General features: G+C 44.5%; 1 protein-coding gene across 2 annotated transcripts in view; it reads right to left on the minus strand.

The window, feature by feature from the left end:
- The window catches only part of LOC125040298 (adenylyl cyclase-associated protein 1-like), a 54,831-nt gene extending 42,846 nt beyond the window's left edge, over window positions 1-11,985 (minus strand). Inside the window, exon 1 of one of the 2 annotated variants that reach the window (XM_047634852.1) lies at window positions 11,739-11,985. The gene's annotated coding sequence lies outside the window, so the exon portion shown is untranslated. Of the gene's footprint in view, window positions 1-4,132; window positions 4,151-11,738 lie in introns of those variants that run through there. The other variant, XM_047634853.1, reaches the window with a different exon arrangement.
- Window positions 11,986-15,000: the final 3,015 nt, after the last annotated feature.

Consider the following 15,000-nt stretch of genomic DNA (forward strand, 5'->3'; position numbering starts at 1 on the left):
TGAATAACCTTTTCAAAGCAATGCTCCTTTGTGCCTCCCGAGTGCTTGTTGGACCTTTAAACTTTTCAAAAAAATAAGAAAGAAAAGAAGTGGATGCGTTGGATATATTTGTTCATTTTTTTTCACTGTCTCCCGAGACGAGTTTATCGCAGATGATTATTTATTTTACGAAGGGGGGACAAACACAGAAAATGTTATTTACAAAAAAACATACATATGAAAAATTTGATTTTTAAATATGCTCTTATACGGTATGTACAGTAAATAGACAAATTAATATAATTAGTGACAAGTGAAAAAAATGTCACACTTCTGTGCCACTTTCGCCATAAGGATTCGCACTAATGCCAGACGCAGGCAAGTATGATGACTTCTTTTATTCTTTTTCTTTTTTTTTCTTTTATTTTGTCAGGCTGAGTAGGCATATCAAGGCGTGTCTCGTAACTGACGTCATCCGTGACGTCATCCACATTCCTTCTCTAGGAGGCTGAAGTTTGTGTATTCTGTCATAGTAAACAGGAATTCAAGCCAACTCCCGCTTTTTAGGTTCCTTCATAATAAACAACGTAGACTTACTGGCACTCGCCCTACCCTTGTGGGGGGGGAAGAAGGGAGCGAAAAGAGAGAGTGGAAATTAACACGTCCTCAAAATCGTCTCCATATTATGTCATCTACGAAATAAACAGTCTCAACGGAGCAAATTTTACAGGGCACAAACAATGACTTTCAAGATGTTTTGTTCGAACCTCCTCAGAGACACTTGTGCGTGGGTTGCTTTACGCGGTCATCGCTCACACTTGCTTGAACACTTCACAACATCACCTTGACTTTCACTGTCGATAGCCCTAGTCTACATCAACAAGCATGCAAACTCTTTAGAAATTCATGTTTACAACACGTTCGGCGTCTCCTCAATGTCAAAACACGCGGATTTATAGTTCAGGAGATAACACGTGCTCACAAAACACAACTACAAACACACGTGGACTACAGCGCCCTTATATTGGCACACTGGAGAGAGGCGGGTGGACTGGTGGTGGTCAGAATATGGAGAGGCTGAGCAACAACGATGGAATGAGAGAGAGAGCGAAGGAGGCAGGGGGAAGTGGGGGGTGTGGGGTGGGGGGGATGGGGGAGAGGGAGGGAGAGGAGAGGCAGGGGAAGAGAATAAAGAAGGGATGGAGAGGGGGAGGTCAGAATGGGTATAATGGAAAGAGGGAGGAAAGAGAACAGATGAGGTAACTGGAAAAGGGAATTAAAGCCTTGAATGACTTGTTTTGCGAATCTAAAAATAATAACAAAATTCTTAAAGTGAAGGATCGGATATCTGTCATTACAAGCTAGTTTCCCCCGTTTGTAAAATTCCTCCCACAATAAAAAATAAATAAAAAACAAATATCAATAGTACCGAAAACATACACCAATAACACTAAATCGATTCAAAAACGAAAAAAAAAAAAAAAAAAGCGAAGGCACTGGAAAAAAAAAAGAAACGCAAGATCTGCAATCGATGCAAGGACGACGGCGACCAACGAGCACAAGAAATACTGTCCCAGATCCAGAGTCAAAAAGGAGGCTGCGGCGTCCAGTACTTTCACTTTCAGATGCTGCTCTTCGACCGACCACATCGCCATGGTCCGCTGACCCCTCTCCCCTTCCCCTCCCCTCCCCTTCTTTCCCCTTCTCTTCCTCTAGCACCTCCCCCCTTCCGTCCCCTCCCCTACCCGTCCTTCCCCTTCCCCTGACCAACACGGGAAATTCACACGTAATCTGACAATATGTACGTCGACTGGAAACTTTATTCACACACGCATGTTGTACACACGGTTACAAGTCACATCGTTTTTTATTTGCACCCTCTCTCTCTCCCTCTCCCTCCCTCTTTCTCTTTCTCTTATAGTTGTGTAAGTATATATGTATATATGTATATATGTATATATGTATACATGTATATATATATATATATATATATATATGTATATGTATATATATATATATACACACACATAAAGATGGATTGATACACAGATCCATCTGTCCGTGTGCGTGTGCGTGTGTGTTTGTGGATGGTGTATGTGTGTTTGTCCATCGTGTGTGTGTGTTTGTTCCCGGTGCGTGTGCGTATGCGTGCGCGCGCGTGTGTGTGTGTATGTGTGTGTGTATGTGTGTGTGTATGTGGGTGTGTATGTGTATGTGTATGTGTATGTGTATGTGTATGTGTATGTGTATGTGTGTGTGTGTGTGTGTGTGTGTGTGTGTGTGTGTGTGTGTATGTGTATGTGTGTATGTGTGTATGTGTGTATGTGTGTATGTGTGTGTATGTGTGTGTATGTATGTGTGTATGTATGTGTGTGTATGTGTGTGTGTGTGTATGTGTGTGTGTGTGTGTGTGTGTGTGTGTGTGTGTGTGTGTGTGTGTGTGTGTGTGTGTGTGTGTGTGTGTGTGTGTGTGTGTTTTCGCGTGCGCGTGCGTGCGTGTGCGTGCGTGTGTGTGTGTTTGCGCGCGTGCGTGCGTGGGTGTGTGTGCGTGTGCGTGCGTATGCGTGCGTGCGTGCGTGCGTATGCGTGTATGTGTATGCGTGTGTGTGTATGCGTGTGTGCGTATGTGTGTGTGTGTGTGTGCGTATGCGTGTGTGCGTATGTGTGTGTGCGTATGCGTGTGTGCGTATGCGTGTGTTCATATGCGTGTGTGCGTATGCGTGTGTTCATATGCGTGTGTGCTTATGTGTGTGCGTATGCGTGTGTGCGTATGCGTGTGTGCGTATGCGTGTGTGCGTATGCGTGTGTGCGTATGCGTGTGTGCGTATGCGTATGCGTGTGCGTGTGCTTGTTCTTGTTTATGTTTGTGAAATGTACGAGTAATCTGACCAATTCATTAGCTGGAACCAAATCCACACACATATCCTCACAGATTATACTCATTCCTCATCTACATTTTTCTATACTCTCCGCATTTGTGTCCGCATTTATCTGCCTCTACTTTCTCCCTGTTTGTATCTCCTTTTCTCTCTCTTCTCCCTCCCTATCTTTCATCACCCCTTCCCTTTCCTTTCCCTTCCCTTCCTCCCCCCACCGTGTATACTCACAAATATAGCCTATCTAACAGAACACATGGACCACTACCCACAGCACAGCCATATGGCCAATTGAGGCGATGCGTGCATACAACATGGCCAATTAACGTAAGTGGAAGCGGCAACCAAATGTATCATGTAAATCTCGGCTTTAAAAAAAAGTCCTTTATTTCTACTACTGGTTACGGCGAGGGGGGGGAGGGGGAGGAAAAGGGGAAGGGGGAGGGGAGGGATAGGGATAGGGATGGGGATAGGGAGAGAGAGAGGGAGAGAATGTGTGTGTGTGTGTGTGTGTGTGTGTGTGTGTGTGTGTGTGTGTGTGTGTGTGTGTGTGTGTGTGTGTGTGTGTGTGTGTGTGTGTGTGTGCGTTGAGTATGCATACATGTAATGGGATGTGTAGGTTTACATCTGCATGTTCTTGTAAGCAAATTGCACCAGTTTCTCCATCTCCGTGCACAAATCCTACAGTAATTGCCTAGGCCTACTGACGCCCAATCCTCGCCACACCCAACTCCTATCTAATGCCGAGCCAGCAACAACGCGTCCAAAACAGCTTGACAGGTTTTACTTGCAAAACAGCCGTCACGTGATATGTGACGTAAACAATTTAGCTATAGCCGCAATTCGACCTGACGCTTCCTGTACTGACGTGTTTCTATTAATAAATACATGACACCGTCGATCTCTGTAGCCACTGACAAAATTTCTTCAATTCAGTCGTTGGAATTTGCATACACCCAAGTCAATCACTTTCATAAGCTAAATCTCGAATTCCTATCAGATTACTAACGTAATAATAGAAAACACAACATGCCACCAGTACAAGATGCTAACCATAAGACGCCTAGCTATTTATAACCATGAAACACTTCAGTCGCCCCTCCACGTCACCACCGTTTTCTGTGTTTTCCAAAGCACGATTTTTCTTCTTCTCTTCACTTCAGCAGATTTCTTAAATGTCAGCCCTTCTAAATATCTTTCTATTTACTCTTACATCCACCTTAAAAATACACGATGACTATATCCTACATTGACAAAATAGCCACCCACCACTCACTTTGCTCACGAGAGTTGCCGAAGCCGACCGGTACTCACAGAAGACGGGAGAGACGGCGCCTAGTCCCCGGCTGAGGGAGACACTGATGTTATGGGCGAAGGTGCGTCTGCCTGGCCAGTCTAATTTTGTCCAAAAGGTAACTATGATGGCTGACTTGGAAAATATGTATGGCAACTGTTTCCGGAGGAGGGCAGATAAGAGGAGACCGGGAGGAAAGGCCTATGTTACGTCCGGATGAATCTTAGTTTCTATTATCTTTTCTAGAGAGTGAAGCAAGATTTGGCATTCTTTATATTTTAGATGGTTCTTTTTTGTAAGACTGCCGACTAAAAGAAAAAAAATCAAATAAAATGTATATCGAGAATGAGCTGGTAGTGTGATACCGTATGAGGCAATAGTATTGCATTTCAGGACAAATAATCCTCCCTCAGCTGTATTATTAAATGACTTAGACAAATATAAACGGAATGAAGGACTTCTGCTTACTATAATGTCTGGATCAGCCATTCAGTAGCATGCAGTATGATTCCCCCCAACATGAAAATTAAGTGTGGAAGGATTCTTTGCAATTCGCATGAGAGACACTTAATTTAACTAAGGTGCCTCTCAACAGTACTTACACAATCTCATTGAGACTCTGAGGCCACCACACACACTAGGCACTCTATGTAGCCACTATCAGCCCTTCAGTTAATGACCTACGGCCAAACGTTGCCTTAATTTCTCAGCTTATTTTTCTAGCAAACAGTTGGTTATTAGTTTGGTAGTTGGCCATCCAGCTACCTATACAACTAACCTAAATTGTTAGCCTGTCTCTCTTCGCATCTATAAATACGCGATGGGTTGGGGAAGCTCTGGCCGGTGTGTCCCTAACCTCATCTTCAAAGCTATACTGGCCAGATGATAAGACTCTCATCTTCCTCTGTTCCCTCTCCCTTCTGCGTTTCTCATTTCCCTTATCTTTCCATATTTCCTCCTCGTTCTGAACCTGTTCTCCATTTCACTTTTTTTTCTCGAAGCTATAATGGAGCCCACCCTTCTCCCTCTCCGTCTCTCGGCGTTGTCTCCAGTCAAGCATTTTTTTCCCTTTTTTTGTGAGGACAATAAAAGAACTTGGGCTCCTGCGTTGGCAGTGGTTTTGCTTTATCGTCAAGACAAGAGGTAGCTAAGTTCAGGTTGTACCAAAAGCCGAGTTAAAGCTTTGCGCCAAAACAAGAAGAACCGTTGACTCGCGGAGGTGAGCCCGCGGCGGCGTGGGTGCCGTGTGTGGTGTTCTGTGCACCTCTATATTTACTTCAGGGGGCTGCCAGCCAACCCGTCTGCCACTACCACACCTACTAGCCCCGCCACAATCCTTACACTCCATCCTCACTCGCACAATCCTTGCCATACTTCCCTCTTCTTATTCACAACTGCTGTCACTGGCCGCTTTTCTAGTACGAGTCCCATATTTACCCAACCCTTGTTTTCCTTCTTTACTTTAACCAACTTTCAACTCTTCCTCAAGTCTCCAGAAGCCCGGGACGACTTCTCTCCTCCTTCCCAAAACTCATGCCACCTTTCCCACTCGCATTCCCCTCGTGGCCACTTCCACGACCACTGATATGTCTCCCTCGTCATATGGCCTTGCAATTGTCCATCCCTCCAGTCATGCAACTCCATCACATTGCCTTTCCTTGCACTACAATTAATCGCCGCTTTATCCCTTGCATTAGATAAATGGCTCTAATTAATCTGTAGTGGATTTGCATTTCCGTTTGAATCCTCTCTAACAATTTCACACTGCAACAGCGCTAACTAACACATCTTGCATCTTTGCCATTTACTCTGTAATGAATATCCAATATATGTACTTATATACTGTATATGAAACATTTGTGCAAAGAATATTTACGAGTATAGATGTATGTATTTTATGTATATATGTGAATGTGCATAAACAAATAAAGAAAGGGAAGAACCTAGTGTGTGTGTGTGTGTGTGTGTGTGTGTGTGTGTGTGTGTGTGTGTGTGTGTGTGTGTGTGTGTGTGTGTGTGTGTGTGTGTGTGTGTGTGTGTGTGTGTGTGTGTGTGTGTGTGTGTGTGTGTGTGTGTGTGTGTGTGTGTGTGTGTGTGTGTGTGTGTGTGTGTGTGTGTGTGTGTGTGTGTGTGTACATGTGCTAGAAAATGGTGGTGGTGGTGGTGGTGGTGGTGGTGGTGGTGGTGGTGGTGGTGGTGACAACTACAACTACAAATAAAAAAAAAAAACACAAGTATCGAACGCGCTACGTTGCAGGTGTAGGTTTTACCAAATCATTTAATGTCCCCGGAAAGCCCAACAAGTACTTGTCATTTCTTTAAATTGCAACTTTTGTCGTCCACCAACCAACTTATTTAGCTTCAGTGTAAGAATAAATGTTGTATCATTTTATTTCCTTTCAGTAGACGAATATATAGTGCATGATGTATTCCAGATTATTTATTATCATCAGTATATTATCTTAAACAAGATAAACCGATTACAGGAAAAGCATAAGGATAAATTGCGAGTATATTTCCCCAAAGCGAAAAAAAATATTGTGGGCATTTTCCCCCGAAGCGAACCAAAAAAAAAGGGCAAAAAAAAGTGTTGGTGCCTTTGTGACAGGACGGCAGTTTGCCAAACGGATTAGGCTGTGGACAATAGCCTACACGGTGGCTGGAAGCAGCCAGGTGACACATGAACAGGGCGAGATGAACGTAGGCCGGTCCGATAATTTTAAAGACGCGATGGTACGGGCTGCATATTCCGGCCTTTCTTTCGAGATTACGAATAGAGGCGATGGTATTGATACAACATCGCGATAGTCACTTCGGAGACATGACGGTATTGCATGAAAGATATTATTTTTGCGTGTAAAGTAAACTAATATATAAATACCAGACATATATTTACACTGAAAAAAGTCAAGTAAAGGTCTTGAGGGGAAAAAAATCGGTAGCAGCTGCAAACAGCGCGTGCCTGCAGCAGTTTCATTTGGCATAGAAACAAGATCATATGACTTTCTCGTATATTAGCATCTTACTATGTAGTTTCATTCCCCGGTGATCCCCCTAAGCATGCTCTTAATTATTACAAACACTTATCAAAATCATCAACATCGACATTCCATACGAAGAATAACGTAAACGCATCGCCCTCACGAAAACGATCCTGGGCGAAAATTACTCGACGCGTGTGATTGCTAAACCTTGGCTATCTCAGCTGGCCTTTCAGAGATGATCTGGCGGGGCAGCGAGGGCCACCCGGCCGAGGAACCAGAGCCATGAGAACTCTACAAACAAGTGAATGAACGTAATGTTCCCGGCACCCCACCATGCGGACATGACGTCATCCGGGTATTTTCAGGGCGGAGGCCATCTTCCCTCACATCCGCCTCCTCGCTCCGTGGCCTCTTCACACCCTCTCTGCTCGCCGCTTGCATGTTCTCGATGACACGGCTTCGGGCGCGATCACCTGCCCTTTTAGAACATTTAAGTAAAGTAAAATAAGTAAATAGAAAACTTGCTGATAGAAAACAAGATGCGGAAAGTTTCATCGGGGGTAGACGTATCGGAAATTCGATCATGGCACTCGCTCTGAATTCTCTAATCCTGTATCGAATCGTCGCATTGTTTACTTTAATCCATTTGAGTAGATGCCATGTGGGAAATAAAACCCATACAATAACCGTGACTCCAAACCGATTCGCGGGGACGATCTCCACCCAACACGACATCGCCTCGCTCGCACCCGATCCCAGCCTCGCCCGCAGCGCCGACACTCCTTCCCTATAGCGACCTTGCCTCCTCATCCCTCCCACCATCGCCCCCCCCCCCTAACAGCTCATGAGAAAGACCCCTCACCACCACCAAAGGCTCATGGCCCTTGAGGAAGTCTTTATTACCCCCCTCCCCCCAACACACACACTACCGTCTCCTGACTCATGAGAAAGTCCTTCTCCATTTCTTTCCCCTCATCATCACCCTTGAGGAAGGTCTCCCCCTCCCTCCACCACCGTCTCATGAGTGAGGAAGGCCTTCTTACCTCCCCCCCTTTACCCCCCCCCCCCCATCAGCACCAACAACGCTTTACGACTCATGGGAAAAGGCTTCTCAACATCCCCCAACCATCACTTCACAACTCATGAGGAAAGCCTTCTTCCGCCCCCGACAACCATCGCCTCAGCCCATGGGGAAGCCTTTCTCCCCCTTTCTCAATTACCACCGCCCCGACTCATGAAGAAGGCCTTCTCTCCTAGCCACCACCGCCTCACGACTCATGCGAGGGGCCTCTACCTCCCCCTCACCCAACATCATCGCCTCACGCCTTTTAAGAAAAGCCTTCTCCCGCCCCCCCTTCCTCCCCCGAGTGATATCTCCTCACCAACATACCTGCAGTGTGAGTCAGCGATCGGCAAGCCCCACGAGCAGCCAGCTGACTCGAAGTCCCCTCTTGGTCACTGACTCACCCACTTGCGGGCGGGCGGGCGGGCGGGCTACCTTGCACTGGTGAGGCCTCGAGGTGGGGGCACGGCGCTGCGGGGAGGTCAGGGCTACTCGGACCTTCCCTGGGCTACGCTTACTACCGTGTCTTGTAAGCGTAGGGCAGATTAGTGTGTGGGGGTGTATGTTACTACCATAACATTAGCGAGGCACGATTCGCAAGTAACTGTTGTGTGAGAAGGACTATCAACAATAAATAGCAATCAGTTTCTGTGACCTTGCTCTTCTCTCTCTTAGGAACGTGTGGATATTCGGTTTTAAAGCTTCTGCTATTCATGTATGCCATGTCTATCTTAAATGCATGTGTGTTATCCAGCAGTCGCTCTTCATTTCCCGGTCTCAGTTTGCCAAGAAAAAAAAAAAAAACGAAAACGTATAAAAAGTCATCAGCTGTCATGCACATTCCAGTCTTTTAATTTTAGCAAAAATATTCCCAACATAATATTTGTCATAAATATCATGACAAATATAAACAAAATATGACAAACATAAACAAAATCAAATCATTCTAAAAAAGAAGTTAAATATATTCATTACCGGCGCACCTAATCTGCTTTTAAATAACCTGACCCACGATAACACCGATATGTCAAACAGTGATAATCTACAGCATCATAAACTGCAAATAGAAGCACGATCCTGATGATCACACACGATGACTAGTGAACGAGGCATGATCACCGTCTTCCCCATGATGTATTATGCTCTTCTGTTATATTATGCATGGATGATCGGTGCATTATTCAGGGCGCAAGCAGCGTTGCATTTGTTTGCGCACGCCGCTTCTCCCAGACGGCGCTAAAACGCGGTGCCAGACTGACATGTTTACGGTGAACATAATTGATTTCAAGCCTCGTGATACATTATACTTGCCTTGTGAATCATCATGCACCGAAGGATTTGCCAAGAAGGGCGCATGCTGCAATGCAATCTGTGCAAAGTAGATCCTGAACAAAGCACGACTGACTCATCGACGACGATCGTAGAAAACGCGACTCGGGCTTTTAATTAAAAGGTCTGCCGTAAGTCGCGTTTTGTTTGCCGGAGGAAAAATGCGAGTTATGCCTGTGAGCGTGTGTGTGTGTGTGTGTGTGTGTGTGTGTGTGTGTGTGTATGTGTGTGTGTGTGTGTGTGTGTGTGTGTGTGTGTGTGTGTGTGTGTGTGTGTGTGTGTGTGTGTGTGTGCGCGCGTGCGTGCATGCGTGCATGCGTTTATGTGTGCGTGTGTGTGTGCGTGCGTCCGTGTTTGCGTGCGTCCGTGTGTGCGTGTGTGTGCGTGCGTGTGTGCGTGCGTGTGTGCGTGCGTGTGTGCGTGCGTGTGTGCGTGCGTGTGTGCGTGCGTGTGTGCGTGCGTGCGTGTGCGTGCGTGCGTGCGTGTGTTTGTGTGTGCGCACGCGCGTGTGCGTGTCAATATCACCATTTTCATATTCAGTATTACCATTACTGTCGTTAATCATTATCATTGTATTCATCACGATCTTTAACATCATCATCACCAACTATTGACGAACATTAACAATACTATTGTAACATTTCGGATCAATTTATCATTACCATTATCACCATCATTACTGCAAATGATAAAAAACACAATACCTCCAACCACCGCCAATATTCCTCATTACCATTCTCATCGACTAGCTCATCCTGACATACACAGAAAATCAGATCAACGAGAATTAAAACAACTTCACAAAACTGATTTAACTGTCGAATAGTGATTAAAGCTTCATTGAGAAAAAATGTGAACCAAACGAATCATTATCATCATCATTATCATTATCATGGTCATGGTCATTGTCACTATCATTATCGATGCTACCATTACTAGTATTGATAGTGAAAATAATATTGACGATGATGGTGATCGGCATTATCATCATTATGATCATGATGATCATGATAATGATGACGATGACAGTAATTATTGTTATATTGTAAATATATATACATACATGCATATAGACACACACATATATATCATTATCATTATCAAAATTATTATCATTATCATCATTATTACTTTCATTATCATCATCATCATTAATGTTGTCTGCTAATAATATCATTACCATTGATGAGATCATTCCATTATCATTCGCTCGTAACCAAAATTACGCTTCGTCATTACTACCATTATCATTTCCAAGATCAACACAGATGAACAATAATTATAATAATGCTTACAACTACTGCTGTTATTACGCACATGATGACTAATATATTTACAATATTCGTTATTGCTGATTTTTATCATTAACAACATTCATTAGAGCAAATATCCTGACCTTATCATTACATTATTGGTAATAATAACCACAAGATAATAATATCCATACCAATGTCGATAATGATTATAGCAATGATAGTAGTACTAGTAGTAGTAGTAATAACAGTAATAATAGTAGTAATAGTTATAGTAATAGTAAAAGTAATAGTAATAGTAATAGTAATAGTAGTAATAATAATAATAATAATAATAATAATAATAATAATAATAATAATAATAATAATAGTGATAGTAATAGTAATAGTAATAGTAATAACAATAATAATAATAATAATAATAATAATGATAATAATAATAATTATTATAATAATAATAATAATAATAATAATAATAATAATAATAATAATAATAATAATAATAATAAACGATAATAGTAAAAATAATATCGATACAATAATCATTTTAAAATTAATGATGAAAATAACAAATAAACACCATCGGCCAAGTCATAATAATACTAACAAAATAACTATGTCATTACTAATAATGCTAATAATTAAAACAATAACAATGACCATGATAATGACAGTGACAATAATGATTGATAATCCATGATAATATGTGATTACCACAGAGTATCATTCTTAACACCATAATTCACGGTTACTTAAAAAAGAACCACACCCCTCTTTAATAGTTTTACCTTAAAAAAGAAAACCACACAGCATTACCAATACAGACCACAGTACTACCTAACAATATCTATAGGGAAAGTTTCACAAGCATCATCATTCATCCTCACAATCGCAGTAAACAGGTGCACGGTAATCTGCATCCCCTAGACGCCATCGCAGCGCCAGGGCCAGCCGTCTTACCTCCTGGTGAAGGGCCTTCGAGACCGAGAAATCACACAGTAGCCGCGTGCTCTCTCTCCTTCCCCTCGCACAGTTTCTCCGCCTAGTTGCACCTGCACTGCCCTTCCTTCTTTCTTTCCTCTTTTTCTCTTTCGCCTTCCTCCTCCTGCGTTTCGATATGCCAACCACCAACTTGCCACCAAACTTAGGTCTTATGACGGCAGCTGTTATTGGTTCCTTGACACAAGCGAAACTGTCAGACCTAGGAACCGCATCTACTGCTGTTGGCACGAGCACTTCCCGTTGCCTGAGATGCCTCCGTGGGTAGCATGTGCCACGTGGGAGCGACTTTTAGAATAGGGTGTTGACCCATCACTTGCCGTCGCTGCGTAGGCCAACACTCCGTGCTGCACATTCATACTCGGGGCCAGTTGCGAAGAGGATGGTTACTATCCCGAGGCCTTTTGGCGCCGCAAATCTTACGGGCCAATATCGCTGACAACGCTGGTAAACAAAACGGGTTCCAAGCCGATGCTAAAATACATTTCCTCTCCGAGACACAATGAAAGGAGCAGTGGCCAATGAAACGAAATATTCGTCGCAGCTACAGCCCTTTTTTCCACAAAAATCGGTTCTTCTATATTTTGAAACATCCACCAACATTCGGGAGGATTCACCGGACTGCGAAAGATGAAAGCTATTTTTTTTTATCGTGGGAGGTCATTCTTGCAAGTAATCTGGTTAGAAGCATCAAATCCATCTCTCCATTTCCTTTTCTTTCCTTTCCTCTCCTCTCCTTTCCTCTCCTCCCTCTCCCTCTCCCGCTCTCTTTCTTTCTCTCTTTCTTTCTTTCTTTCTCTCTCTCTCTCTCTCTCTCTCTCTCTCTCTCTCTCTCTCTCTCTCTCTCTCTCTCTCTCTCTCTCTCTCTCTCTCTCTCTCTCTCTCTCTCTTTCTCTTTCTCTTTCTCTTTCTCTCTCTCTGTCTTTATATGTATATGTATACATGCAAGTAGAACAATGAAGGGAAGTACAGGAAAACACACGAATATGCCGAAGGCCTTTTCGCATTTACTGCTTCATCAGTATATATATGTAGTAGGCGGACCTGACCGCCTAGTACATACATATATTTGGCATATTCCCTTCATTGTTCTCCTTGCAATTGGTTCGACATGAATTCCACACATATGTGTGTGTGAATTCCACACATATGTGTGTGTGTGTATATATATATATATATATATATATATATATATATATACATATACATTTTTCCCCTCTCTCTCTCTACTTCTCTTCCCCTCTCTATTCCTTTCCTTCTCTTTCTCCACTCCTCTCCCTCTCTTTCTCTACCTCCCCCCCTCTCTTTCCCTATTCCTCCCCCTCTCTTTCTCTGTCACTCCCTCTTTCTTTCGCTCTCAATTACTATTTCTATCTCTTTTCTCTCACTCACTCTCTTTCTCTCTCACCCCATCTCCCCTCCTTTCTCTTTCTCTTTCTCCCTCTTTCTACCTATCCCTCTCTTCCCTCCCCCTCCCTCTCCTTCCGCCTATCCCTCCCTTCTCTCTCTTTCTGCCTATCCCTCTCTTCCCCCCTTCTCTCTCTTTCTCCCTCTCCTTCCGCCTATCCCTCTGCCCCCCCACCCTCTCTCTCTTTCTACCTATCCCTCTCCCCTCCCCCCTCTCTCTCTCCCCCCCCCTTCTCTCACTTTCTACCTATCCCTCTCCCCTCCCTTCTCTCTCTCTCCCCCCCACCTTCTCTCTTTCTACCTATCCCTCCCCCCCCCTCTCTCTCTCTCTCCCTCTCCCATTTCTCTTTCCATTCTAGTCCAACCACAAACCAGCTTGGGAAACGGCCGCTGATAGTCAGGACAGCTGAGAATCAAAGGGGAAGTAAGACAGGAAATCTTGGGGGCGATTGGCGGGGGGGGGGGGGGGGAGAAGGGGGAGAAGAGAGGCCAGTGGGGGAGTGAGGGAAAGGAAGAGGGAGAGGGAGAGGGAGAGGGAAGGGAGGGATGAGGGAGGGGAGAAAAGCCAGTGGGGAGTGGGGAGGGGTAAGAGGGGAGGTGGGGGGGGAGAGAGGAGGTATAAGAGAGGCCAGTGGGGGAGTAAGGGAGAGGGAGAGGGAGGGGAGGGATAAGGGGGGATAAGGAAAGCCAGTGGGGAGTGGGGAGTGGGGAGGGGGGGAGGAGGGATAAGAGAGGCCAGAAGCCCGAGAGATGGATGGTTCGGTGTCGAGAGACGGCAAGAAGCGGCAGGGGTATGTAGGGACCCTTCTCGTCACCCCTCCCCCCCAAAAAAAAAGGGGGGGTGGTGAGGAAGGAAGGTTTGGGGGGGGGAAGGGTATGGGTAAGGTCTATCCGGGGATGCGGATGAGAATTAGGGGCGCTCCAAGCTATTCCGGAACCGAGGAAGTAGGTGACATCTTCTCCTTTTCCCCCACATTCCTTCTCTATCTCGGACTTTTCCCCTTCCTTCGCATACCTTTCCTTCACCTCACATTACACCCCGCTGGTATACCTGCTCCTTCCCCTATTTCCAAAGTCTTCTCTGTTAGTTGCATTTTTCTTCCTTCTCTCTCTCTCTCGCTTTCATTCTTTCTACATTCGCCTCTTCCCCTTTTCTTCTTCTCTCGTCTTTCCCCTCGTCCACTCTTCATCCTGTCTTTCTCTCGTTCATTCTTTCTATACTCTCCTCTTCCCCCTTTCTTCTTCTCTCGTCTTTCCCCTCGTCCACTCTTCACCCTGTCTTTCTCTCTTTCATTTTTTCTACATTCTCCTCTTCCCCTATTCTTCTCTCGTCTTTCCCCTCGTCCACTCTTCATCCTGTCTCTCTCTCTTTCATTCTTTCTATACTTTCCTCTTCCCCCCTTCTTCTCTCGTCTTTCCCCTCGTCCACTCTTCATCCTGTCTCTCTCTCGTTCATTCTTTCTATACTTTCCTCTTCCCCCCTTCTTCTCTCGTCTTTCCCCTCGTCCACTCTTCATCCTGTCTCTCTCTCGTTCATTCTTTCTATACTTTCCTCTTCCCCCTTTCTTCTCTCGTCCACTCTTCATGCCGTCTTCGCTTCCTTTTATCCTTCAACCTTTCCATCCTCGCGCGTATTTCCTCGTCGCTCGCCTCGCCTTCCCCTCTCTCTCTCTCTCTCTCTCTCTCGACTTTAAAGTTTTATCTTTCTTGCAAGGAGCGAATTCTCCGTGTTTTGTTTTTTTTTTACTTTCTTCTTCAACACCCTTTGCTACATTTATTGCCTTTCGCCTTACCTCAAACTGACCTTTCCTTGCGT

Source organism: Penaeus chinensis, chromosome 29 (assembly GCF_019202785.1).
Source record: "Penaeus chinensis breed Huanghai No. 1 chromosome 29, ASM1920278v2, whole genome shotgun sequence".
Taxonomy (NCBI): domain Eukaryota; kingdom Metazoa; phylum Arthropoda; class Malacostraca; order Decapoda; family Penaeidae; genus Penaeus; species Penaeus chinensis.